General features: G+C 35.8%; 1 protein-coding gene and 1 non-coding gene across 5 annotated transcripts in view; both read left to right on the forward strand.

Annotated features, from left to right (window-relative positions):
• Nucleotides 1–27,927, forward strand: part of FILIP1 (filamin A interacting protein 1) — a 311,881-nt gene that overhangs the window by 115,453 nt on the left and 168,501 nt on the right. The gene's annotated exons all lie outside the window — the stretch shown is intronic.
• Nucleotides 15,695–15,855, forward strand: LOC119625574 (U1 spliceosomal RNA). The gene has a single exon (XR_005241758.1). It is a non-coding gene; the product is annotated as a U1 spliceosomal RNA (small nuclear RNA).

A 27,927-nucleotide genomic window follows, 5' to 3' on the forward strand; every position in this document is an offset into this window, starting at 1 on the left:
TGGGTACTCTAAGCAGACACAATTTGAACAGCAGCCAATAATTTAATATGGAATTTATGTTTCAAACTCTCCCTTATCACTCAGCAGACTGTTGTCTTATAGAACCATTACTAAAAAGGCTAAGAAATCACCCACAGCACAGACTGTTCTATGGTTTCTATATTTGCACTTGGAGATAAAGTGTGTTTATACATAGTGCTTGGGTGTCTGTTTTACAGCCGACTACACTGGGTAATGTACAGCAACGAAGACTTCCTCCTCCATGCAAGAACACATTATTACATTTATCATTCTTTATTTCTTTCCTTAGATGATTTGTTTTGTTTTACTAACCTAGTAACAGATAAAAATGAAAAGACCAAAAAAGGTCATCTTAAGCTAACTTTAACTTTACTAAATGGAAATGAATTCTTGCTATTCATTGCCCTTAATCCTATTCATTCTTCTTAAATATGAAAAGAAATATACACTCCAAGACAAACAAAAAGTATTATCTCGTAAGATGTGTGTGTATGTGTATTCTGCTTAATATTCTGTATACTTAAAAATATATAAAGCACCCTTATAAGCAGGAAAGTTTCTTAGCAGCTTTAGTGGCAATAAACCTTATGCCGGACATACATAGTTTAAATCTGCCAATTTTACTTTATTTTTCCCAATTGAAAGGAGAAGTCTCTAAAAGATGAGGCAAAACAAATTTTAAAATTGTCATTCTCTAATGAAAACTTTGTGTGGAGAGAAAGAAACAAAGGAAGGTAGGAAGGAAAAGTACAATAAAGAAAGAAAAGAAGGAAATAATTTTTCCTGGCTTTGCAGAATGAATACATTATAGTGGTACCAGGGCAAAAATATAGGAACCTCAGGAAAGTATATTGGATTATGTTTTTCTTTTTTCTTAAATGGTCAGGCTATGCTTTAGCTAATGAGAGAAGGGAAAAGGCAACAGGCAGAAAATAGCTTTCCCTGGTAGAAGCTAAGGCAGTTTAATTTCGAAGACCAGGAAGCCTGTTGTGGAAGAATTTAGAATAAGGAAAATCATACATGAACTGAGCAGCTTTAGCTGGCTGTTAACCAGCTGATTGCAGAAATTGAGAAACTCCCAGCACAGAAGTGAAGTAATACAACATAAACCGGCACCCCCATGCTGCTGTGTCTCTGAGGGCTTTGTTTAAGCCAGAGCAACACTGAGACATCAAAAGAAGGTTTGGGTCTTTTTTCCCATTTTTGGGAAATGGTGTCAATGTGCATAATATTGGGTGATTTATGTGTTTCTGAGGTCTGTGAAAGACAAACTAAAAAGAATTTTTAAAGCTAATGCAGAAATTATCTTGAGTGATCTGATTTTAATTGAGCCCTTAAGGTTTAAGGATATTTCTGTTTTTATTTGCTTGCCTAAATGCTGTTGCCTACCTCCTTTACCAAAACATTGAGGAAACAATGATTGTTGCTTCACTGACCAAGGACCCTATAAGTCTGTACTTGAAAATAGTCTTTTTTGATCTTGTAAAAACTCTAATTGCAATCTTCCCAAGTTACTTTCAATAAATGATTTATCTGCTTCTTATCTTTGTAAGGAAAAGATGTAAGAAAGGTATGAAATGGACACATCAGAGTTGGCTAAATGCATTCTTTAAAAAATAATTTGCTGAAGATTTCAGGCCAAAAGAAGATTTGACTGAAAACAATAGACTGCTGGCACCACCAAGACAATGGAGTTACTACTGCCAACTTGCCCTTGTTTATCTAAAAGATCTATGCAAAAATTAGGTTTTCACACATACATGCGCATGCACACACACACACGATGACACAGTAATGGGAATAAATGAACATTCTTTTTCTTTCATATACTTATGTCTTAAGTAACTCATTTTAGGCCTTGCCTCTTTGGCCGTGGTACCAAGCACAACAGGAAAGGAAGAGGTATTGCTGAGTTCATAATGCTATTTCAGTGTGGCAGCCTAAGTGCACATGAGGAAATGATGCCCTGCGCCTGGATTTGGAGCCCTGTGGTTACTGTGACGACAACACACACTAATGGCAAACAAAGAGGGTCTGCTCATCAGGGCAAGCCAGGAAGAGTTTTGCCAGCTCAGATTTTTCCTAATTATTCTATAAGTCTCGAAGTGTGACACTGGAGGAATTCGAGGATCTTTGTGTTTCATTAGCTGTTTAGTAAGTGGCACATGCTTGAAGAGCAGCCTGGTATTTGGATCAGGGGCGGCCTGACATATAAGCTTAGCTTTCATATGCTGTGTTGATAGATATCATCTTCTGGTTTGGATGCCACCAAACCAACTGGTTTGACCATAGCCTGTTCATTTCGGTCTTTAAGGAAGTCAGCTGCATTGGTAGAGTTCACTTCTCAGGGCCCCTCAACTTTTGGTAGGACATCCCCACCTTCCACATTCTGCTCATTGCACAAATCATAATGATAATGGCTACATGTAATATATATTATCTATATAATATACAACATATGCAGTACATTTACTATATAAAATGATATGAATAACTAGCATATACTTGAGAAGATTACTATGTGCCAGGAATTGTGCCAGGCATTTTACATGGATGATTTTATTTGCTTCTCGTAACAGTCCTATGAGGTACTATTTTTATCACTATTTTACAGATTAGGAAAATGAGGTTTATAAAGCTTAAATAACTTACCCAGTGGTAGATTTAAAATCCAAATCCAGGCAATTTGACTTTATCTGTCCTATATTTTCAACCACTTTTTAAAATTCAGGCAGTTGTTTATGGAACACCTCCACCTAGATGACTATGAGATGTTTTAATGAAATGTATAGAATGTGACACTGCAGGGTAACAGCTGCCTCTATAGCATGAAAAGATTCACAAAGTGCAAAGAATGAAGAGATTTAGGGTCAGAAAGCCAACAGAGGCTCTTTTCCAGGATCCCCAAGTGGAATCAGAAGCTTCAATGGCCAGTAGAGTTGGGCCACCCTCGATGAGCTAGGCCTGGGGCACTGAGAAGCAGAAGCGATTCTTCCAGTTATTGATGGGGCAATGTGGTTCTTGGTTTCTATACTGCTGGGTTGATTCCTAAGAAGAGGATGCCGTGGAGCATTTGATTTTGTACCACCTCCTTTGACACTGTTGGGGCTTTGGTCTGCTGTTGCTTCTATTGACAACTCAGAGCCACACCTTCTATTGTCAACTTTGAATGTGCTGCCAGTCTCTGCCTTGGTCATAAACATTTAGTTTGTGAAGTGGGTTCAAGAGGGAATTCTATGAAATACTTATCTCCATTGTTGGTAGCAATACTTCTTCAAGAAACCTTTGGTGGAGTGTGTGTGTGTGTGTGTGTGTGTGTGTGTGTGTGTGTATTTTGGTCAGGGGGCAGTGAGGAAGCGGCTAGAAAGTGCTCCACATAAAGGCTCGTTATTGGTTCCAAATGACTGTTTTGGTAGTGAGTTGTTATTCTGGCAGCATGACGCTCCTTCCAAAAAAAAAAAAACAAGACAAAACAGAGAGCTTGCTATAGTTTAAGAAAAATTACCTGACACTTTTCAGCCATTGGTTTGCTACTGTAGATCAGTGGCATATTTTATTGGATATTTTATTTAATTCTTTTATCTTTATTTGCCTGCATGATGTCCAAATGTCTGACTATTTGGAAATAATTGACACTTTTGAGTTTCTATTTGCATTTCTGGCATTTAACTTTCAGATTGTCTGAAGTAAAAGGAGAGCAATTCTAATAAAATTTTGATGGAGCAGATAAGGCTTTGCTTTCTCTTATGCCAGTGGCCATAAAGACTCCACTTTTCCAGGGTATCACATATCCCAGGTAGTGGGATTGAATACCCCAGGAAGGTGAATGTTTTATATGGGATGAAATATAATGGAATAAATCTCTACCTTCTGATAAATTCTATTCTAATAAATTGAAACAGTAACTTGTCACAACTATACTAGCTCACCCCCTCCCCAAACTCACTACATTCATTATTGGTTAATAGCACAGGACTTGTACTGCTACTCACCTGACAGGTTAAACATCTTCCTGAAGCAAATATACTGTTTGCTGTGTGACAGAGACCTGTTTAATCCAAGCCAATGAAAAAGAAGTAAAGGCAGAGATGTATTACATTTCACGAAGGCTGTCTGCTCTCTTGACATTACATCTCTTGATTTCTTTGCAATAAACTCAGTTTTCCTTTTGTCTTCTCCTGTCTTTATATAAAAAAATGTAACAGTGTCAAAGGAGAAAAAGAATTGTAATTTTTTTTCACCCACCCAGAGAAAGAGTATTAGTGTTCTATTCTTTGGAGACAAAGAGTTTGACTAGTTGGCCTCTGGAAGTATTTTCTTTCCCTCATTCAGTTATTCTAAATTTCTTTTGGCACACAACAGCAATAATTTCCACATTAGTCTTTAGCTAATTGTTAAGATATTTACAGCTTATCATAGTCATTCAAGAATTATCTAAGACTTCGGTAAGATTTCCTAGTTCTCTTTGCACATCTGCCCCTAGTCTAATTGTGGGCAGGCACAGGGCCTTGACTGCCACAATGCCAATGATTCCATGGCTTTGGTCCTGGGAACAGCTATACCTTACAGGAAACCAAAAGGAATGGAAACCTCCAGCCTCTGACCTCACTTGAAACCATCAGATTATCTAGTACTGTGGTTCTCAATACTCTCCATGCATCAAGGTCACCTGGGGTGCTTTAAAAATGCAGATACCTAGCCTATGTCCCCAGAAGTTCTGATTTAAGTTGGCCTGAGAGGGTGCCCAAGTATTGGTCTATTTTGTAAGCTTTTGTGTGATTTTAATTTGCATCTGATATTGAGAACCAGTTATTGCAATCATTTTAAAGACAGTACTTTAAAAGTACTTTAAAAGATAGTACTTTAAAATGATGAGTGCCACCTCATCATTTTAAAGAAGATAGTACTGGAATGAGAAGTAACTCAGCTCAAGTTACGAAACCCTCTGCGGGTAGAATTGAGTATGGAACTGTGCTAACTCAACCCTTGGTAGTGGGTACTTTCTACACCTTGCAGTGGCTATGTTCCTGTCTTAAGAGAACTGAAACTCAGGATCGTTGCCTGGCTTTACTTTTAAGATCTTGACTTAAGGATTTTTGATTACTTTCTGGGTCTATTTCTATGACTGCACCTCAGTTTTGTACTAGAGTCACATAGGTAGAAAAAGAAGTAAAGCAAGGACCAGAACTTAAATCCCCTGAGCCCCAGTCTATTACTTTTTTCTATCACACAATCATAATAAAGTAGCTAATATTTAATGAATGCTTTCTGTATGTTAGGCACTAACAGTTTCATGAGGCAGATACACATATACTATATATTTTACAGATAAGGAGGCTGAGGGGATTGTTCATCCTCCCCTCAGCCCCCAGCAAGCAGGTGGCAAGTCTGGGATGAGTCCAGGCAATTGGACTCCCCAGCCTGGGCTTGTAAGCTCTTAATCACTTTGCTATTCTGGAGCCCACTCTGAAAATATAAGGTTTTGAATGGCAGCTGCTCCCTCATATCAGCATCAGGGGTCTTATTGCAGCTGGTTATGGTGCCCTTAGTTCCTGCTAACTGGGCTTTCTGCTTGACTAGAGATTGGGTCCTTGCCTTTCCCTCTATTTTCCCAATGAGTGGCCCAATTGGAGACAACCTATTCTTGTCAAGATTTTGTTATAATGCTCTATTTCCCCTAGTGACTTTGTTTCTTATTTCCTGTCTTTCCTTTCTCTTGGGGACCAATATAATATTTTATGCCTTACTTTTGGGCACATGAACTTTACCCCAGACATTCTGAACACAAATTCTACTGTCTTGTTTGGATCCTTGACTTTTTGCCTAGTCTTGTGAGTTTGGCTGGGTTCCCCATTTATCCTGGGATTCCTCTCTCTGGACCTCCCCCTATCTTCTCTCACAATACCAGCAACAACAGGAAAGAATTAATCCCTTTGCTTTCCTATACAGCCGGTACACTGGAAACCAGTTGATCTGTCCTGTGAAACGGACAGGTCAGTGTGTTAATGTACTCTGAAGAACTTTAAAAATCTACATTTTTAGGTATCATGTATGGAATTAATTTTCTGATTGATTCTTTAAGTTTGAAATTCTATAGCACAGGCTCTTTCACACCTAGAGAAAAATTTATGTGTGTTGTCTGGTAAAACGAACCTTACTAAGATGAAAATCACCAATAACAAGTACTGTAGCACAGGTTTTTCTAAGCAATAGAAAGCAAACAAAAAATGAAAAGATTCTTATAATTATCATATGACACATATTTACATGTAAATTCAAAAATTCAATGTGATAAATAAATTCTGTTATGACTTGGCACTGTTTTTAGAATCACCTTGCACCAAACAAGTACTCAGTAACTGTCAAATTGAATTCATTAAATGTCATGAAATTGATAAAGTAAATTTTAATGACCAGTTTCCATTGATTGAAGTGAGCATAATTTTTCCTTGATAAACATGGCAGTAACAATTAGTGACCATTGGTGATTATTTCTCTGCTTCTCAGTTTTCTCTAAACCGTTATGGTCATGTATTGCTTTTCTAACAATATTAATTAAAAATAAACACATGTTTTAAATGTTCACTAGAGTATCACAGAATAACCAATTCATAACTAAGTGGGAGCTGGACTTAGTAGCGCTAATGAGCATGATGCATACATGTTTCCATTAATAGACTAGAATTCTTACTTTAAAATACAGTGGCATAGACACATAACTATTGACAAAAGTCTAATTGCAGCTACTAACCCAAAACCACAACCAGGCTGTAGTTCATTAGCTGGAAACACTTCCATCCTTGGAAATCTATTTTGGAGTTAGGATTGCTCCACTCCTCTACAAGTGGTAAAGCAACAGCTGCCTTTTAATTAATGTTTCTGCTGACAGTTCCAGCTGATGAATACCATTGAATTTCCCTATTACCATCAATACTATCTACATTGCTCCAAAAGGATATATTGAGTATAATTGCTTTATTTTGCCTTATTTCACCTTATTTCTTTCTCACATCACTTCTTCCAAATTCCAGTGATGCCATTATTTACATCACCATTCACATCTTCCAGGGAATAAAGTCCCAGTGGAACACATGTGTTCCTGGTGATGTATTGTGATGGAATCTCACCAAAACGAGCACGTGAAATGCTGAGCTCAGAGAAGAGGACAAGGGGGAAAACCAGTTGAAAGTGGCCTGTGGTTTCTCAGAAAGTGAAGAATTTTGTCCTTTTGAGAGAAAGATTAGGGAAAAAACAGAGCTCTTGTTTTTCTACATTGTATTAGTGAAAGATTAAAATCATCCCATTTGAACTATATCTGGGTTATATTATTATTTCAATTTCTCTTTCCAGACACTTTTTCATAGGAGCTGAATGTCAACAGAGCTCTCCCTGTTAATTGTGTGAGAATTTAGAAGGGTTTGGTCTGTGTGAAAGTGCACGATTATAGAGTGAGGTCCACTCAGCCTGCTCATCTTCAACAATACGTCCTGGGGCTCAATCAGGCAAGGCTCATGTTTTGTAGCTAAAAGAGGGGTTGGATTGATGCTGAACTGAGAGAACATAGGATCTAAATGGCATGCCATCAGATGGTAGAGTGGTTCAAGCTAGCAGCTGGCATCTGAAGGTCTAACATGCGGTTATGGGGTATTCTGGCAGGCGGTTAGAGGATGCCTGCATTCTGACACAGGCAGGGAGTCAGTCCACATTTGAGCAAGCTTGTCAGCAGGAGCAGGAAGGAGAGCAGGGAGGTGGGAATCAGGAACAGGATAGCTATAGAGGAGGAGCAGTCCTAGAGACTGTGAGTGAGATGCCAACATTGTCATACAATGTCAAAACAACTAAGAGGATGCTAAATCCTAGTGCTGGGCTAGAGTTCTTTGTGTCTCTCCTGCTTCACATTTAGTAAAAATAATGTACTCATTCACCAACTATTTTTTGAAACTCATGTGTTCAGGCACTGAGCTAGGGATTGTGATACAACGGTGAATGTTATATTATCTCTGCTCTCTAACAGGAGTTACAGGCAAAACAGTGGCAATTTCAACACCAAGCGACTAGTGGGTAAATGGTTTAGTGGGACCACAGAAATGGGACCACTCACCTGGTTTGGGATGGTCAGTGATTGGTCCAGAGACAGTATAAAGTGACTCTTGCTGTGGGAAAGGGAACTGTAGAGGCCGAAAACAAGATAGGGCCTGATAAACAAGGTCTAAGGGAATGCATCAGACATGAGTGTTATTGAAAAGCTCAAGCATCTGACTTGTTACAACAAGTCTACATAGCTCTACCAATAGTGGGGAATTAGTGAGTTGCTTTCTTTCACTTACATGACAATTTTAATGTTTTAAAAAATAATGTGATGAAGAGGTCTGCTATATACATATATATTCATCATAGTTAAATCTTTAGTGGCCATAATGAGGCAACCAAAGAAGCCTCTTGCGGGCTAGAAAATTCCTGACCCTCAAACCACATTGCTGAGTATTTTTTCTAAACAGTGACTACTTGAGAGTATGTTTAAAAACAGATGATGAATGCTTCCTATAAAAGTATTTGCTTTAGGACTTTTATAAGTTTGTGCACTTTGAAAAAATACTTACATATATTCAACACTCCACTTCAAGTGCCTAACTGCTGCTGAGGCAATAAACCTAGGTCGTAGCCAGAAAATTTTTGAAGCACATGTTGGAGAATTGCCTTACCACATATTAAAATGAATTTTGAACCAGGAGCAGTGGAGGCTGAAGGGGGAGTATCGATTGAGCCCAGGAGTTCAAGTCTAGCTTGGGCAATAGAGTGCAACTGAGTCTCTTTTAAAAAAAAAGAATTTTGAACCCATATTAATTAAAACACTTTGCAGGTGGTATCAGAATCAGTTCACATCAGATGAGGAGATCAAGGGAAGATAGTAGAAGGTTAAGGAAAGTATATACCTATAAAATTGGTGTACATTTTTAATACTATAAAAATGTAGTATTATGAAAAAGAGATTTCAAATCTATACTGAAAATATGAATTATTCCATCAACAGGGTTGAAATAACTGGAAAAATATGAAATTAAATTCCTGTTACAACTTAACTAAAATATGCACTAGATGGACCAGAAATTTAAGTCTAAAAAAATGAAGGTGAAATACTAACAAAAAAACCTAAAAACATATATAGGTGGGGAAGACTTTCCTAAGTAAGACAAAAAGTCAGTAAAACATAAGACTAAAACATTTGATTCCATAAAAACTGAATGAAAACTTTTACACTGAAAAAAAACCCTTTATAACCATCATGAGCAAAGTTAAAATTCAAACAACAATTTGTGACCAAAATAATCAGTAACAAATGTCCTTAATATAAGACTTTCTTTTGTTTTGTTTTTGAGATACAGTTTTACTCTGTTGCCCAAGCTGAAGTGTAGTGGTACGATCTTGGCTCACTGCAACCTCTGCCTCCTGGGTTCAAGCGATTCTCATGCCTCAGCCTCCTGAGTAGCTGGGATTATAGGCGCCTGCCACCACGCCAGGCTAATTTTTGTATTATTAGTAGAGATTGGGTTTCACCATGTTGACCTGGCTGGTCTTGAACTCCTGACCCCAGGTGATCCACTGGCCTTGGCCTCCCAAAGTGCTGGGATTACAGGCCTGAGCCACCACTCCAGGCCAAGACTCTTTTAAATGAAAATAGAAAAAGAGACACAATAGAAAAATTGACAAATAAGATAAATAATTTGGAATAAATATGTGAAAAACTACTTAATCTTACTTATAATCACTTATAATTAAAAATTAAATTAAAAGAAGATGTATTATTTCAACCAATACATTGACAAAGACAAAAAAATTCAATACCCAGTATGATAAGGGTATGAGGAAATTGACACTATATGTTGCTGGTGGGAAAACCAACTGCAAAAGTTTCCAGAAAAGCAACAATATGTGGCAAAAATCCTTATAATCAGAAGAAAAATAAGAATATTTCTATTTTGAGAAATAAAAAAATCTAAACATATGCAGGGCTTTTGAGAGTACATTGTTTGTTCTTCCTCCTATTGTTCTCAAATCTATTGACTTGTAAAAATTTGGCAGACCTAGAGACTCTTACATGAAAAAAACAGCCAATATACTTCTTTCTCAGTTGCTTGATAGGATTTCCTAGGAGGGACCTTGTTAGAATAGGATTGTTAAAACAAGGCTGCATAGTCCTTAAGTGTCAAGTACATCTTGATAGCAACTTGTTTCCTTACTTTTGTATTATTAAAACAAACTGATAGCCAAAATTGACACATTTATGACTAGATCATGAGGGTGAGGGACCAAGGAGCAGGTGGAAGAAATGGCTAATTGCACCAAACAACTCTTTGCCATGGATCATTACCTAGAATAAAATTACTCAGGCTCATTAAACTGTTTTGGGCATGAAATACTCTGAAAAAAAAATGGATTTACCATAGTATTTGTAGATACTGGTAGATGCTAAAAGATAATTGACTAACCTCTTTTTAGGAAAGATGATGAAGTTGAGACCTAGAAAGTTTAACTTTCTCAAGGTCATACAGCTGATTAATTCAGATGTAGGAATTCATAGACAAGTCACAATGCTGTGGCACATATCTTCCTAGAATCCAGAACACCACCTGTCTTGCATTATTTCCCAAGATACCTGTTGTATAAGAGCTGTTATAACTGTTGGATGATTTCTCTGTATCCTCATGCCTCTAGCACCACCAGATGTTGGGCTTTTCGGCCGCTCACTACCCATCAATCCTGCCTGTTACTCCAGCGTATGGAGAGAGGCTGGTGCTAACCTAAGCTCCAGTTATAGAGTGGTGTCTGGGGTGAATGTGTCCTATGTGGTGTCCAGTGAAGGTGGCAAATGATTCTCAGCTGCTTCTCACTGCACTGACAGCAGGGTCATTTTGTGAATGGGTAGGGAGCAGCAATTTGAGTGAAATCTCACTCAAGATCTTGTGTGCTAACATTTTTCTTCTTTCTCCTGGGGAAGCACTTTTTTGGAAGAAGCCACTCCTGAAACATCACTCCGAGTAAAGCTAAGCATGAAACATTTTAAGCCAAGCTGATCATCTAGATTATCTTTTGCTGTTTGATCCTGCAAAGAATGTGCTGAGATGAGTAGTAGTGCTGTATCACATAAGTTGTCCTTTTGTTTTCATACATTGGGCTCAAGCGAATGAAATCTCTTTACTTCTCTCATACCCACAGGTAAAGAGGAGTGAGTCCAAGGATCATATTTAATTCTGTTAATTACAATGTAAGTGTAAATAATACCAACAACAGCGCTCTAGTTTCAACTTCTGTTTGATGATTGTCAGACCCAGAAATCTAACAAACAGTACATTATTCAACGGATTTTTCACATTGTCCATTTGTAGACCTCTTTTCTTTAAACAGTCTAGCCAATTATATTCTCATATCCTTGTTTCCTATTATCTTTTGTAGCCTCCTCAACATAATCATACTGTGACTTATGGGAATTGTTTCCCCCTCTTCCCTTTTCCTCTGGGTTCAGGCTTGGATATGTACAAATTTTGTCCCTCTGCATCACACGAAGACCCTTTCCATTAGGCCTTGTGTTCAACTTCCTATGCTTTCCTGAGCTTATTCTTTATTATCTCTTTATTTACCTTTTATTCAGAATTTTTTTCTTTCTCCTTATTTTTTTAGATATTAAAACATTTTTAAATTATTAATATAATTTTTGGTGGACAAATTATAATTACATACATTTTTGGAGTATAATGTGATGTTTTGATATATGTATACATTGTGGCATGATTAAATCGGGCTAATTAATATTTATCACCTATCATTTTGTATAGTGAGACGTTTGAAATTTACTCTCTTATTTTGAACTATGTAATGCCTTATTATTGATTGTAGTCATTCTGCTGTGACATACATCTCAAAACTTATTCTTCTTGTCTACCTGAACTTTTGTACCCTTTAATCAACAACTCCCCATTCCTTTCCTCTCCCCTATTCCAAGTCTCTGGTAACCATCATTTTACTCTCTATTTCCATGATTTAACTTTATTAGATTCCACATATAAATGAGATCATGCAAGAACCCTTTTTCTGTTATTTCTTCTGCTTCAGTCAGTCTTAGAGCGTCTTTCAACATTAATATACATGAAAGCTACACAAAATCAAGGCACTTTTATTAATGTTGTAGAAAAAGTTATATTCACAGGGATAATTTTTTAACCAATAATTAACCTTCAAACTCAAGATGTATTATCAATTTCCAATTAAAACTGATAACTCCAATCATTCTCCAGGAAATATCCACCTTGGAGGAAGGACCCAACATTTCTTCCACATTGTTGTATAACAGAGCAGAGTTCCAAGAACAAATTGATATTCAATGAGGAGATCAAACCAAACACTAGGGAGCAGGAAGATGGGCTGTCATGACTCTTCCTAGGTTTTAACATTTGTTTTTCTATTTTGGAATTTGGTGCTGTAAGGAGGAATAGCGTCTACTATGCTCAGAAACAGGGAGAACATGGTGTGAGTACAAGGGTTGTAAAGGGTGCTCAATATACTAAGAAAAGGCCAGAATCTTCATTATATAAAGTCCTTAGCTAAATTCCGGATATTTTTCATAAGTGCATTGGAGCAATAGCTTAACTTTAAAAGGAGAGTTATAAATAGGTATGTAAAATATACATGTAGAATAATTGAACACCATTTTACGAAATATTCCCGAAAAGATTCTGCATAATGTTGATGTTTAATTACTTTCTTTAACTCAACTTAAGTTCTTTATTAATAGTGGTTGACTTATTTGTTCAGTTTTGTTCATACCAACTGAAGTTTACAACTGATTAAACTGAGGGTATAATCTCTTATGTTTTGTGTGATCTAGACCTGACTACAGAAGCAATTTCCCAGGTCACCTAAATCCCAGTTAAACTGAATGACAAATTAAGAATCATTATACTGATAATTTCTTTCTTTCTTTCTTTCTTTCTTTCTTTCTTTCTTTCTTTCTTTCTTTCTTTCTTTCTTTCTTTCTTTCTTTCTTTTCTTTCTTTATTTTCTTTCTTTCTTTCTTTCTCTTTCTTTCTTTCTTTTCTTTCTTTCTTTCTTTTCTTTCTTTCTTTCTTTCTTTCTTTTCTTTCTTTCTTTTCTTTCTTTCTTTCTTTTTTCTTTCTTTCTTTCTTTCTTTCTTTCTTTCTTTCTTTCTTTCTTTCTTTCTCTCTCTCTCCTCTCTCTCTCTCTCTCTCTCTCTCTTTCTTTCTTTCTTTCTTTCTTTCTTTCTTTCTTTCTTTCTTTCTTTCTTTCTCTTTCTTTCTTTCTTTCCTTTCTTTCTTTCTTTCTTGACGGAGTCTCACTCTGTCACCCAGGCTGGAGTGCAGTGGTGTAATCATGGCTCACTGCCACCTCCACCTCCCAGGTTCAAGTCATTCTCCTGCCTTCGCCTCCCAAGTAGCTAGGATTATAGGCATCTGCCACCACACTCGACTAATTTTTGTATTTTTAGTAGAGATGGGATTTTGCCGTGTTGACCAGACTGGTCTTGAACTCCTATCCTCACGTGAACCGCCTGCCTCAGCCTTCCAAAGTACTGGGATTATAGGTGTGAGCTACAGTGCCTGGCCAATGTTACTTTTAATATAACTATTAAAGCTATTGGCTCTAGAAAGAAAGTAAATGACAGATAATAATAGTTACTTTTATTGAGTGCTTCCTACCATATCAGGAACTGTGCTAAATGCTTTATGTGCACAAGATAACTATGATCATTTTCGTTTTATGGATATAATCATACTATTTTTTAAATTCTTCTCTAAGACATGACCTAACCTCTTGTCAACTAAAATTTGGGCTTGTCTAAAACCTCAGATATGTAGATTTTTACAGAATGAGGTGAGGCTCATAAAATAATTTTTTTCCTAATAGATTTTCTAATACTTGATAGTTTTGATTTGTATACAAAATTCACTATGAAATTTAAAAATCTACCCACAAAGATATTATCAGAGTAAAAAAAATGTGAGCTACATTTAGTCTTTTTAATTTTCTAAACCTCAGAAAGATTTTTTATTGTTTTAATAACAACATCATCATAATATATTAAGATGCTGTGCTGTCCTTTGTAGGGAATGGTGGAACAAGGGATGATGGTTAGCCATCGTAAATACAACCAGGACTGTGAGCTGATTTCAGGAGAGGAATTGAGCGTCCATTATTTCCTGCCAGATTGCTCTCAGGATTATTGGGAAATAAATATTTCCTTGTGGAAGGCTAACTGCTCTTAGAGCAAATCTTCAATCTTCACCTGTGTCTCTGGAACTACTTCACTGACCAGCCCAGACTATGTGTGATTTATAATTCAAATAAACATTGATTTATATTTAAGACATACTTTATTGAAAAATTTTAATTATACTCACTTTAAGTTAGAGATCAATTAAACCCGTATTAGTCCATTCTTGCATTGCTATAAAGACATATCTACAACTGAGTAATTTAAAAAGAAAAGAGATTTAATTGGCTAATTTTCTGCAGGCTGTGCAAGAAGCATGATGCTGGCATATGCTTGGCTCTTGAGGAGGCCTCAGGAAATTTACAATCATGGTGGAAGGTGAAGGGGGAGTAGGCATGTCACATGGCCAGAGCAGGAGCAGGAGAGAAAGGGGGCGGGTGCCACACACTTTTAAATGACTAGATCTCATGAGAATTCCATCACTATTGCAAGGACAGTACCAAGGTGATGGTACTACACCATGAATGAGAAACCACCCCCACGATCCAATCACCTCCCACCAGGTCCCACCTCCAACACTGGGGATTACAATTTAATACAAGATTCGAGTGGGGACACAGATCCAGACCATATCAAAACTTTTGTCTGATATCTTCTTTAAATACCTAAAAAGTATAATCGTCTCATGGAAAAAGGAAGCTCTGGGGAACCTAATGTACAGCTCACTCACTGCTGTCATGTCAATTGCAGACCTCTCAAGCAAGCACTGCTGGAAGAAAGAAGAACTAACATCTCAGTTCTTTCGGTCCCTCTGTTTGCATACACTGACTGTTCTTCAAGAGAAGAAGCAAGACCCATTTTTGGGTCTGACATATGGCTACTTACTAGTTACTTCCTCCTTCACTTCCAGTCCCAGTAATAGGAGGTGGTAATACAGAGAGCATGGATGTTTAACTGAATCATGGGTATATGATGGTAGCATTATTGTTATAGTGAAAAGTTAGAAACAAATACATGTTTAATAATAAGGTGCTATTAACCAAGAAAAGGTGAGATTTGAATAGCTCTTAATACATCCACTTAATAACAATCTACACACATAAAATGTGAGAGTAAATGATATTAATAAAATAATATATTGAGTAAAAATAAATGCATTACAGAAAGTATCTTTAAGATTCTATTGCAAAAACAAGAAGACTATATTTCTAACATTAACAGTAACCATTTCCATTTGGAGATATAAATGTGTGATTTTAAATTTCTACATTAAACATGAATTACATTTAATAAGGAAAAGAGTTGAAGCTATTTCAAAATAATTTAATGGATCAGTTTACATGGCCAAATAGATAAGAAATACTCCTTTTAAACTCAAAATTTAATAAGATATTCTCTGGAGGTCATAGTGCCAAAAATGTATGTGTGTATGTTTATACCCTTACCTTCTTCCATAAAAAGTATTAAAACCATGATCATGAAGGTGGTTTTCCCAGGGCGAGGCTCATCCATTGCACATCGGGTGTGCTGACCCCTGTGATTTCCCCAAATGTGGGAAACTCAACTGCATAATTTGTGATAGTGGGGGACTGCGTTCGTGCTTTCCCCTTAAAAAAAAAAGTTTTCATGTGGATTTGGTAGAGATTGTTATACATTGTCCCAAATAAAACTATGTCTTTATGTTTTTAAACAAAACATTTCTTAGTTAGCATATGCATGGACATTTTGCTTTCCCATAAGTGAATTTGTTTCATTTTGTTTTTTAAAGATCGAACAGTCACATATTTACAGAAAAGCTGGAAGTACAAAAACTTTTTTTTTTTTTCTTGAAACACTGGAGAGTAATTTCTGATCTGATGTCTCACATTTCTTTCGTTGGATCACCTACAAACAAGGATATTCATCCATATAACTACAACACTAGCATCAAGGTTAGGAAATTAACATTGATACATCACTGTCATCTAATACTCAGAACCCATTTAAGTTTCTCAGTTGTCCCAGAAATGTCTTATATAGTGAAATAATTTATTTCAGAATCACACATGGCACTCAGTTGTGTCTCCTTAGTTTATTTCACTCTGTAACATTTCCTTAGCCCTTCTTCTCTGGCCCTTTAAAGTCCTTTAATATTGTATCATAAATAAGCACTTTGAGGAATCAAAGTAAATGATCCTTCCTCAAGATTGTCCATAAAGTTAAAAAGCAACATACGATCTTCTCAACTTTAGTCGGTTTGAAAGTAGTCAGACCTGGTTTCATATCCACACTCTGCAACTGAGAAAGCCTTTGCTCTACCATACCCACAGTCTTCCCTCTAGAGTATAGACCTTAATTAGAAAGGTAGAAAAATATTGAAATAGGTGATGAGAAGAGAAAAGTAAAAATACGGCAAAGAGAATCTGAGATTTGGAAATGTGCTGTTTCTTTCAATCTTTATGAGGCTTAAGATGGGTTTTTGGAAGACGTAATATTTAGGACATACTTTATATGATGTCTCTGTGACCAATATATGTGTTGTGAAGATAATTTGATGCTTTTAGTTCTTTAAATATTTCTTCTTAAATACACCCATTCAGTCCATTAACCATGGTTAATGTTTTCCCACTGTTTTGTACATGTCATAGTTAAAGACCAATGTAGACTAGCGGGGAAGTAGAAAAAGAAAAATTAGTACATTCATGAATTATTCTCTGTTCTACTTTAGACAAGTTAATTTTCCTTAAATTATCAGGTTCCGTCTTAATCATAGGCCATTTGTGGTTATCAAGAAATAAATGTTTGTATGTTTGGCCTTCACAGTCTTACATTTCCCACTAAAAGCCAATTCAATTAGTCCTTTAACATCTTATCACAAAACATTCAATGTGGGAATCAAAATTTTTAAAAAATGGATAATTCTTAGATTTATAAAATTGTTCTCCCAATGAATATTAAGCAAGACTTGAGAAAAACTATTCTATTAAATTAACATTCAAATGTTCTAATTATATTAAGAGGGTAACTCTTGTTCCCAGAATAATCATTTTAGAAATTAAAGAGCACTTATATCATAGCACTCTGGGTGGGTAAATGAAACTTCATCCAAAACATGGACCCCAAAAATAAAGTCCCACCCAAGATTACCTTTCATTTTTTAAGACCAGAGAGTAAAGGATTATACTCCTGTGGTATGACATGCAACATCTTTGGGTTTTCCAGTAATATGAATGAAAAGAAGAAATAGCTTAGATTTTATAAAGACTGTTGTTTCACTGATTTCACCAGTTTAAAGCAACTTGCTTGCAGTACTTTACAATTATAATTTGTACGTTAAAAATTTAAATTACCTTAGTAATAGATTCTCCTTATAAAAAATTATAACTTTACAGATCAAGTTGACATACCCTTTGATTATTCCCCTCTCTAATGCCCCCATCTTAGTCTCCTCTCTAGAAATAGTCACTGTTAACAATATAATGTATATGCTTCCAGAATTCTCCATAGCATTGCTCATAGAAGATATATCTATGTTTGTATTTTAGCATAAATGATATGTACATTAATTCACCTGACAACATGACTTAGACATTTTTTCAGTTCAAATAGGTTCACTTCATTTTAGAAAATTGCAGCATGTTCTTCCATAGAAAGGATGCACAATTATTTCTTTAGTCATTCTTGATTTTGTGAATATTTAAATTGTTCTGAATTTTTCACTGTTACAAATAATATTATGATGAAGATTCTTGTACTTGCTTCCTCAATACCTACTCCAAAAGTTAGTTGACTCTGAGGTAGATACTAACAGGAGAATTTTGAGGTGACAGGATATGTAAAATGATCCATGAATGCACAATACTTCTATTTAAATTCCCTTCAGCAGTGTACAAATATACTTATTGAATTTAAATTTGAATTTCCTCCATCAAAGTGAGGTTGAATGCCAGTTTATATAAACCTTGATTACTTTTATTAGTTCTTCTGTGAGTTACCAGTTTATATTATTGGTCTATTTTTCAAATAGATGATTCTTTTCTTTCTTTAAATGATCTGTTGATTCTAATCCTTTATTATTATTTAGGTTGAAATACCTTCTCCTAGTACTTGTCTTTTCACTTTTATACTGCTGTGGTTGATGTAGTTAAACTCATTATATTTTCTTTTTTTTTTTTTTTTTTTTTTTTTTGAGACAAGGTCTTGCTCTGTCACCCAGGCTGGAGTGCAGTGGTGTGATCTCCATTCACTGCAACCTCCACCTCTTGGGTTCAAGCGCTCCTTCCACCTTAGCCTCCCGAGTAGCTGGGACTACAGGCACTTACCACTATGCCCGACTAATTTTTTTATTTTTAGCAGAGATGGGTTTCGCCATGTGGCCTAGGCTGGTCTTGAACTCCTGGGCTCAAGCAATCTGCCTGCCTCTGCCTTCCAAAGTGCTGAGATTACAGACGTGAGCCACCTCGCCTGGACTCATATTTTCTTTTATGGCTTTTGCTTTTTGTGTTTTATTTCAGAAGGTCTTCCTAACTCTAAGGCACCACATATTTGCCTACATTTTCTTCTAATAATTTCTTATCATTAAAAGATTTTAAGTCTTAATTACAATTTTGTGAACAGTGTAAGATGAAATCAAACTTTTACTTTTTAAAAAGGGATAGCTAGTAAGTCTCATTGATCTGAAATGGCATACCATTATTTTCCCATTGATTTGAAGTTCCACTTTTATCATATTTCATAAACATATGTGTTCTATAGATAAATGCATACATATATACATACATATTTATCATTTAAATACACATATTGGTTGGTTCTATGATTATTCCTCATTTTACAGACAAGGAAACTGAGGCACAGAAATATCAAATAACTTGCACAGTAGCACATAGTCAAGAAATAGTGGAGCAAAAAATAAAACCTATGGATCTAGATTTAGTCTGTGGCCTTAATGACTATACTTTCTACAAATTTTCTGTTTGTGAGTCTATTTTTTGAACTCTATTCTGTTTCTTCAAACTACTTGTGTATTGTTGCATTAATTCATTAATTTCCTTCACAATTGCATTTTAAAAACAATCAATGGCAATATATAGAAAAGTCATTGTTTTTTATGTTGTTTTTGTTTCTTGCTATCTTGCTGAACTCTCTTCTTAGCTATAAAAGTTTTTCCTTTGATTATTTTGAAATTTCTATCATTTTCTCTGTAAATAATAACAGTTTACCCCTTATTTTTCAACATTTATACAACTTACTATGGTTTCACTTATTTAATTTCATTGGCTAGGATGTTCAGTCTAATGTTGAATAGTAACAGTAGCAATGGGCATTCTTGTTTTGTTCTTGACCTTACAATATTTCTAATAAATGTCACGTTTGCTGTATTTTGGGGTAGATACTCTTTATTAGATTAAGGAAGTTTCTTTTTGTTCTTACTTTTTACACAAACAGACGCACACACAAGTATATTACATATACACACATAATCACAATTGTCTTTGGGCATCTATTGAAACTGTTTCTCTCCTAAATCATATGATTAAGTTAGCCAATTAGATTGGATTATATTGGTTGTTCATTATTAAAAAGCTATATTTTGTATTCCTGGGATAAACCTTACTTGATCATAGTGCATTATTCTTTTAATTGATTGCTGAATTTAAATTTCTAGTATTTTATTTAGCAATTTGCATCTATGTGAGATTTGCTATGGTTTTCTTTCCTTATGCAGTCCTGTTTGAAATTTTTAAAAAGCTAATGCACATTCTTAAAAGACTTTTTTTATTTTTTAAAGTGTTGGTCAGAGTTGCCTATGAAATTTTGTGGGCCTGATTAAATTAGGGGAGAGGGGAGTATATTTGAATACCATTTCAAGTTTTTTCTGCCTTTGTTGGATTGATTTTATTTTCTTCCACTTTTTTGTGATAGTGTAAAAATTATAAATTGTATTTGTGTTTTTCTACTAAATGCTATTCAATTAGCACTTGAATGAAATATATTTTCTATTAATATTCAGAATTGGTCTGTGTTGCTCTACATTTATTAAACAAAACCAAAATTTTTGTATGCTTTAGTTTTACTTAAGTATTTCTTCCCATTTCAATTCTCTTCCATATTGACCTAATTTGAAAGTTTATTCTACATTGTTACTTTAAAAATTCCTGTCATTGTTGTTTTAAAAAATCAACAGTTATCTAGAATTAATAATATAATTTAATTGATTTTTTTGTTCACCATTATTTTTCAGAGCTTCCTTATTATTATATTCATTTTTACTTTGGTTGGCAAAATTATATCAAGGAATTATTGTGAGTGGTAAAGTTTCTGGTTCCTTCATGTTTCATTTTCATTCTTGAATGATAGTTTGGTTGGATATAAAATTGCAGGTTTAACTTTTTTTCTTGCTCCTTTGATTTTATTCATTCGTTAACAAGAAAATTGTATAGGAGATTTTGTTTTTTCTTTCCCAAAGATTTTAGTATTTGTTTCCTTTATTCTTGGTTTGGGAAATGTTAATATAATATCTAGGTATGGTTTATTATTTAAATTTATCTTACTCAGAACTTGGTTGGACCTTAAATTGCAACTAAACCAATGTATATGTTACCTTCCTTCCATTCCTGCTAATACTACTCCAATTGGGTGGATGATGGAGCATTTGAGTCTATTTTACATAATTCCTAACTTTTATTTTATTCTTTTTATATATTCATCAGTTTTTATTGCATTCTGGAAGAAATTTTTGGATTAATATTACAGTTTAGCAATTTGTTCTTTGTGTCCATTCTCTTATTTGACCTACTTGTCGAGTATTCTATTTAAAAGATCAATATTTTAATAGGTGTGCTTTCCAATTGATTATTTTCTGTGGATTTAATATCCTGTCACATATCTCTGTGGATATGACTTGTAAATATTCTGAAGTCCTTTTCTGACATTATTAATTCCGGGCTGTAAATTCTTCATGTTTTAAAAACAAAGAACTCTATTGTATCTCTTTTTAATGGTATTGGCCTTCCTCCAACACTTAGTGACTCCTGCGTGTTCATCTGTTAGCTGAGACTCCTTATTAGGCTCTTTGTTCTATGTGATCCTGCAGGCTGCTTCGAGAGAGGGACCAGATTTGCTGCTGGAACTTGTATTTCAGTCTGTTTTCAAAAGTGTATGGGAGGGGATGAGGATACCGCTGGCAGGGTGCCTCATAGATTAGCTCCTGGTAGGGGAGAGGCTGTCTCATTCCATTGGTAGCTCCAGCTATTCAGGGTGTCCAGGATGCTGCTTTGTTTCTCTGATTCAAGCTTCCATACCTTTGACTCCCAGCTGGAAGCAATAACTCCTGTTGCTACTCTTTGACTCCAAATGTGGCCTAAGTTGGTAGAGGGAAGGTGCACAGTTCAGCCTTGCTCTTCCTACTGCTCTCCTGTAGCAAACACTGTTGACTTTTGTATCTATTCCCAGTATTTATTGGCAGCACTCTCCTATTCTTGTTTTGAGCTGGTTTTAAATCCGCCTTCTAATGACACCTGCTTTCTGTTTTCCAAATGTCCTCTCAAAGTTTCTATGGTCCTCCAAATCTTGATACTGCTTCCCAGCTATATGCATTAAAAAAATCCTTTCTAAAATTTTGAGATTTCCAGTGGGAAAAGGAAACTACAATCTATTTCCATTCTACCACCTTGAAATGGAAACCAGCGTGTAATCTTCAAAACCTTGGGAGGATGTTTTGAAAAAAATGAGTTTAGCAGACCAGTTTGCAGGACTACCATTTATGGTTGTGTATGCTGCTCACGGTATGAAGGCATCCAGCTGAGGAGGTAGCCAAGAGCTGAGAGCAAGGACATTGTTTCTTCCCATCTGTCAGAAAGCAACTGACAGGCAGGAGGGACCCTTTCTTTCTAATTCACACAAGGATGTCCTGTGGGTCAGCAGTCACTCTAGTCATTTGAGCTTTAAATTACATTATGTATGATGATGATTCTGCAGGTGTATACCTGGGTCAAAATGCATCAAATTATTCATTTGAAATATGCATAGTTCCTTGTACATCAATTATACTTCAATAAAGCTGGAAAATAAAGTAAAAAAACTTAAAGACATTTTATTGTGCAAGTAGTAAAGTGTGTAAAATGTTCTGTTGTATTTAGAGGATAAATTTTTAAGCTTTCATATTTTACAAATTGGACAAGATATAAAAGCTTTACCTTAGTTGATAAATAACAATAATTCTAAAAGAAGGTACATTCACGAACAGGATAGTTAGAGGAGAAAAGAGAGTTAAAAGGAGACAGTAACTAGCTGTTAATCATCTTTTCTGATAAACAAAGTGGTATAGTTAACAATCTGCCTTGGATATCTTAGGGACAGCCCTAGGTAGAGAGGCAGAGGGATGAACTAAAGCTGCGCTGTCCAATACAGTAACCACATGTGGCTATTCAAATTTGAATTAATTAACATAAAACAAAATAGAAAATAGAAATTAGGTTCTTCAATCATATTGCTGTATTTCAAGTGCTCCACAGTTCCATGTGACTAGGGGCTATAGTACTAGACAGCACAGATACAGATTAGTTCCGTCATCACAGAAAACTCTATTGGACAGCACTGACCTAGTTGATTTCTTAATTTAGGTCCTCTACATACCAACAGTTTTACCTCTGTAGATTATACATTAAATGTAATCCCAGATTTTAATTGCCAGGGGGTCTAACAGAAGATAGAATATTGGTCCATACTAGTTGCAGAATAGGCATTCAGGAATCAATAACGTTGATTGGTGATCAATAACATTGATTGGAATCAATAATGTTGTTGATGAATGGATACATGGATGAAGCTAGCAGTGAATTCCCACTATTTGATAAAATACTGCATTCATTTTTCCATTCATTAACTCAAGAAATATTTATCAAATACCTACCACTTGCCAGGTACTGGTTCAGGCACTTGATCAGGAAAGTAACCAGACCAAGATTACATCCCTTCTGGAGTTTACGTACTGGAGGATGGGGTAAATATTGTAAATAATAGGCATAATAAATAAGTAAATCATATCACAATTTGATTTGCTCCTTGACTTAAGGAGCAAAGGAGCTGTTGCTCCTTGACTTAAGTTTTGAAAGGTGAAGTCTAGCTCCTGTGTTAAGAAGACATTGTAGTAAGCCAAGGACAGAAGCAAGAAGGCTGGCTGGAGGCTGTTGCATTATCTAGGTTGAAGATGATGGTAGTTAGGTCCAGGGTGGGAGCAATAGTAATAGTGAAAAGTGGTCAGATTCTGGATATATTTTCTGGGTTGAACTATAAAATTTCTGAATGGGTTGGATGTGGATGTGAGAGAAAGGGAGAAGTCAGAGTTTCAGCCTAGCAACTCAAAGGATGCAGTCAGCATTAATGGGGGTGGGGAAGGCTACAGGAGGAGCAGATAGAGGATAAGATCAGAAGTTGAGTTTTGAGCATGTTAAGTTTGAGATGTTTATTAAACATAGAAGTAGAAGAGTTGAATGAGTTGCTGGATATACAGGTGCAGATTTGGGAGAATAATATGGAGTTGAAATAGGTTACTAACAGGTAAGCAAATATATTCTCTATTAATGAACCAAAGTCTTCGTGCATCAGAAGGTAGAATTGGCTGGCTGTGAGTTTGGGTAAAAATATCATCATTTTGTTCTTAGCATGAGCTGAGAGACCTGTTAACAAATTTTGCTTTGCAAACATTTACAAAATGTTCAGGCATTACACTCAGTTTTAAAAAGGAAATATTTCCTGCAGACATTGATGTTTAGCGTGCAGAGTTTTTCTGTGATTTTCACAGAAAGCACTTGAGCATTTTTGTTAATATCAATGCTATGTTAGGACAAATGCTGGTATTATTTTCTCCCAGGCCCATAGTATTTTTAACAGTTAAACCCAAATCACTGTACTTTAAATAGACTTCATTTACCACTGCAGCATAAATAATCTATTTTTAGTCATTGGAAAGAAAATCTTGATGTTAATTTAAAAGAAGGAAATAGTAAAATGCAAGTACTTGAGTATTAGGCCTGAGTCTCATAAAAACAAGTTAATCAAAATTGGGGAGCATTATAATCTTAAAAGGATGACGTCAAGGGTCTGATGTCTTGGATTCTTAAGGGCAGACATGGAACAGTCCAACATTTGTGCCAGAATGACCTCTGTGAAGCATAATATTTCCTTTTAAATGTTTAGACATCATGATAGTTTTCCATGGTTTTAATTCATAAAATATGGATTTTTTAAAAGCCACAGAAGCATAGCAATTTTTTTTCAGCTGTCCCCTTACCATCTGTACCATGCTTTTAACCCCTATTAACTCCTAATGTGAACAATTCAACTAGCACCTTATTTCAGAAATATGACCATCTACAAACATCTCTGGATAAGGAAATAAAATGACAAGGAAAAAGTTCACTGACTCTGAGCTAGGGTCATGAAATCTAAAGGTATTAATAGGAATAAACTAAGATAAATCAGATAGTTTGTTGTGGTTTAACTTCATTGCTTTCATAATGCGTTTACTGTGTTTTTCTCTTGTTAAGACTCTGGCTGTTTTCTAGGTCAAATATATTCTAGTGATCCATGCTGTGCAAAGAACCCTTATTTTATGATATCCAGAAAACTGTTTTGGAAGTCTCAGAGGAATCATGTGAGTTAACATAGGAAACTCATTCAGTCTGTGTATTTTCAGCTGATTTGCTTTCTTAATTGAGTAATCCAAAACTGGATATTTATGTAAAAGAAAAGATATTTTGCTATGTTTATACTTGAGCATAATTAGCTAGTTATTTTTCTTTCTCTTTAGTTTTACCGCCACTACACACAAACACAGTAACCAATTAGGTTATAATACAACAAGATAATTCAATGGCTTGGTTGCTTATTCTGTATATTGAATGCTAAATGGGAAAAAATATTTATGTTGAATATATGAAATTTTTTCTTTCCATGAGATTATAAGTTAGGGAAACGGGGTGTGGGGCACAATAGTGGGCTTTACTTTGTGCCCTGACAGCAGCAATTCTAAGATTCACACATATGCCAGAACATGGAACTAAATGCAGACTCTTTGGCCCTTTGCTCGTAGATATGTCCTTTCTTGCTAATCTGTTTACTCTCTACCAAGAGCCAAGTGTATCATCTTCGCATTTCTTGCATATATTGTGCTCATTTTCTATTCTGTGGCCACTGTGAAGACTTCAGGTATAGATGAAGTTATGTGACTGAAAAATAAACATCTGAGTAACTACAGTCTTTGATCCCTCTTCCCATTCCCCTACCCCAGACTTTCCCACCTCCACTTAACTGCTCTTGGGCCACTGTGATTATGAGAGGGGTAGTGGAGAAGTGGAGATGGTAGAAAAGTGGTTTCTTTGGAATGAGTAAAGGGATGGGGGCAGCTTCTCTGCACCCCCAGAAAGCAATGGGTTTCAGGAGAGTAAACACACACTGGGCAGTGGGCTTGGCTTGAGTTTGAGAGAGAATTTTCTAGAGTTTAGAGAGAGGAAGGAAAGAAATTTGTTGAAGCAGCTGCTGTACACAGCTATAGCAGTACTTATCAATATGTATAGGTATATGTGTGTGTATATATATGTATACACACACATATATGAGGTTTAATTTGTAAGATTTAACCTTATTTGTAATTATTTTTGATTATCAGCAAGATTTATATTAATGTGGTACACATCAGGATGGGCAAACTAGTTCTTTACAGCTGTTATCCCTCCTGATTGGGTCAGTGTCTTTTCTGTCCAGTCAGTGACCCTGCCATTCCAGCTGTGCAGCCTCTCCCCTTGAATTCTCTGGGCCTCCCCACAATCCAGAAGACAAAGGGGTCAAGCTTGGTGCCTCAGAGGGCCTCCAAGTCACTTCAGTACTATAGCTGGCATCCTCAGAAACTCACTTCAGCACTATAGCTGACATCCATTCTGATTGGTTGTTAAATATTTAAAATCCCACCTCTGTGATCTGTCTGGAGCTGGGCCCTAAGGAGATAAGATACTTAGAAAGGGCAAGTCCATGTGGGCTTCATAGTTGGTAGGGGGAGAAAGAGAGGTGGTAAGAAGTGTGGAAATAAAAATGGGGCATGAAAAGGAGACTGAAGGGTGTGGGAAGAGAGGTGAAGACACACTGCTGAAGAAGGGCACTGTGAGTCAGGGTGGGCTACATCTGGATGGCCTGGGGTAGCCATGCCTTTGCTTTTCATGCCTCACTTTTCAAGTGAGGACCTATCTTCGCTTGAAAGTTGTGTAGGAACCTTTGAGAAAATACTTCCAATTGCCCCTCTGAGCATGCACACCCCATCCTCTCTTCTGCTAATCTCCTGTGTTGCATGCACACACTTTGCCCTTGTTCAAGCGGTGCTCAGTAAGAATTCTTGAATGTTTGCTTTCTAATGTGTATGTCCAGGCAACTTCATGCAGTGAATCTGGAAATAACCTAATTTATTACCTTCATTTTGCAAATGAGAGAATAAAATGGGTCTAAAGAAATCAAATAATTGCTGTATGTTCCTCAAATCCAGGGATGATTCTCCTACTAACACTGTAGGTCTCAAACTGCAGGTTTCCTGAGGGAAATTATGTTACAAATCAGGACAAGCTTCTCAGTTGGTTCTGTGCTTTGAGAACAATGGACTTTGTTTTTTTCTTATGAAAACTTAGAAAAATATTCAAAATATTACATTGACTGAAAAAATCCATATGACCACATTAAAAATACATACGTGAACATAATTTTAGGCAAAGGAAACATTCTATGCACAAGCCAATAAATTATCTTCTATGGTGTCATGAGAGGTAGTTAAAGAATAGACTCTGGATCCCAAATTGCTTAGGCTCAAATTTTAGCAGAGCAATATTTAACAAGTTACTTAACTTCTCTCTGCCTTGGATTCCTTATTTGTAAAAAGGAGAATAATTTACATTTTACAGAGTGGGTCGGATGATTATGCAAGATGATTTAGCTTAGAGCAATGCCTAGCACACAGTAGGGCTGCTTGTATTGTTATTATCACAGTTTTTGTGGGCCGAGGTTTTTTTATAGACCAGATTCAGAGAGTAAGAGGAACTTGATTTCCTTCAAATCGATTTGATAAGTACAAAAGTGAAAGGTTAGATAGAGAGGGAGGTCGTGTGGGGTTATTACAGTAAACAGTAAATCCTACTTGAATTATGTACCCAATATGTTAGCTACAGAAAAATCTGAAAGTACTAAACGTTTTGTCACAAATCAGCTTGTTTGGGCCAGTTCTATTTTTATCAGCATGTCTTATCTCTCTTATAAGCAAATCATGTCCAATCAAAGCCAGAGAAAAACAAAGCTAACAAGTATTCTGACTCAACACTTTTTTTGTAACACTCAGAAAGCACAGTCTTTTATAGTCTTTTGGCCATATTGTCTTGCTTATCTTCTGAGGAGATGCACAAAAACCTATAATGAGGACTAAGGCTCACATTAGAATCTCAGAAATAGAGGCTAAATTACCATTTCCAAAAGGGGAGCTTTTCACCTCAGTATTAAATCAAGCCTCAGAAGAAAATGAAAATTATTATTAGTAATTCTGACAGTTATTTCACTCTAAGATGGCTGAAATTCCTAGATTTCTACTTTGTAAAATAATTTATTGATCCCAAATTCTCAACTACAGAAATGATTCAATATCTAATATTACTCCGGTAAAAATTTAGCTT

The sequence above is a fragment of the Chlorocebus sabaeus genome, chromosome 13, assembly GCF_047675955.1.
Source record: "Chlorocebus sabaeus isolate Y175 chromosome 13, mChlSab1.0.hap1, whole genome shotgun sequence".
NCBI lineage: Eukaryota > Metazoa > Chordata > Mammalia > Primates > Cercopithecidae > Chlorocebus > Chlorocebus sabaeus.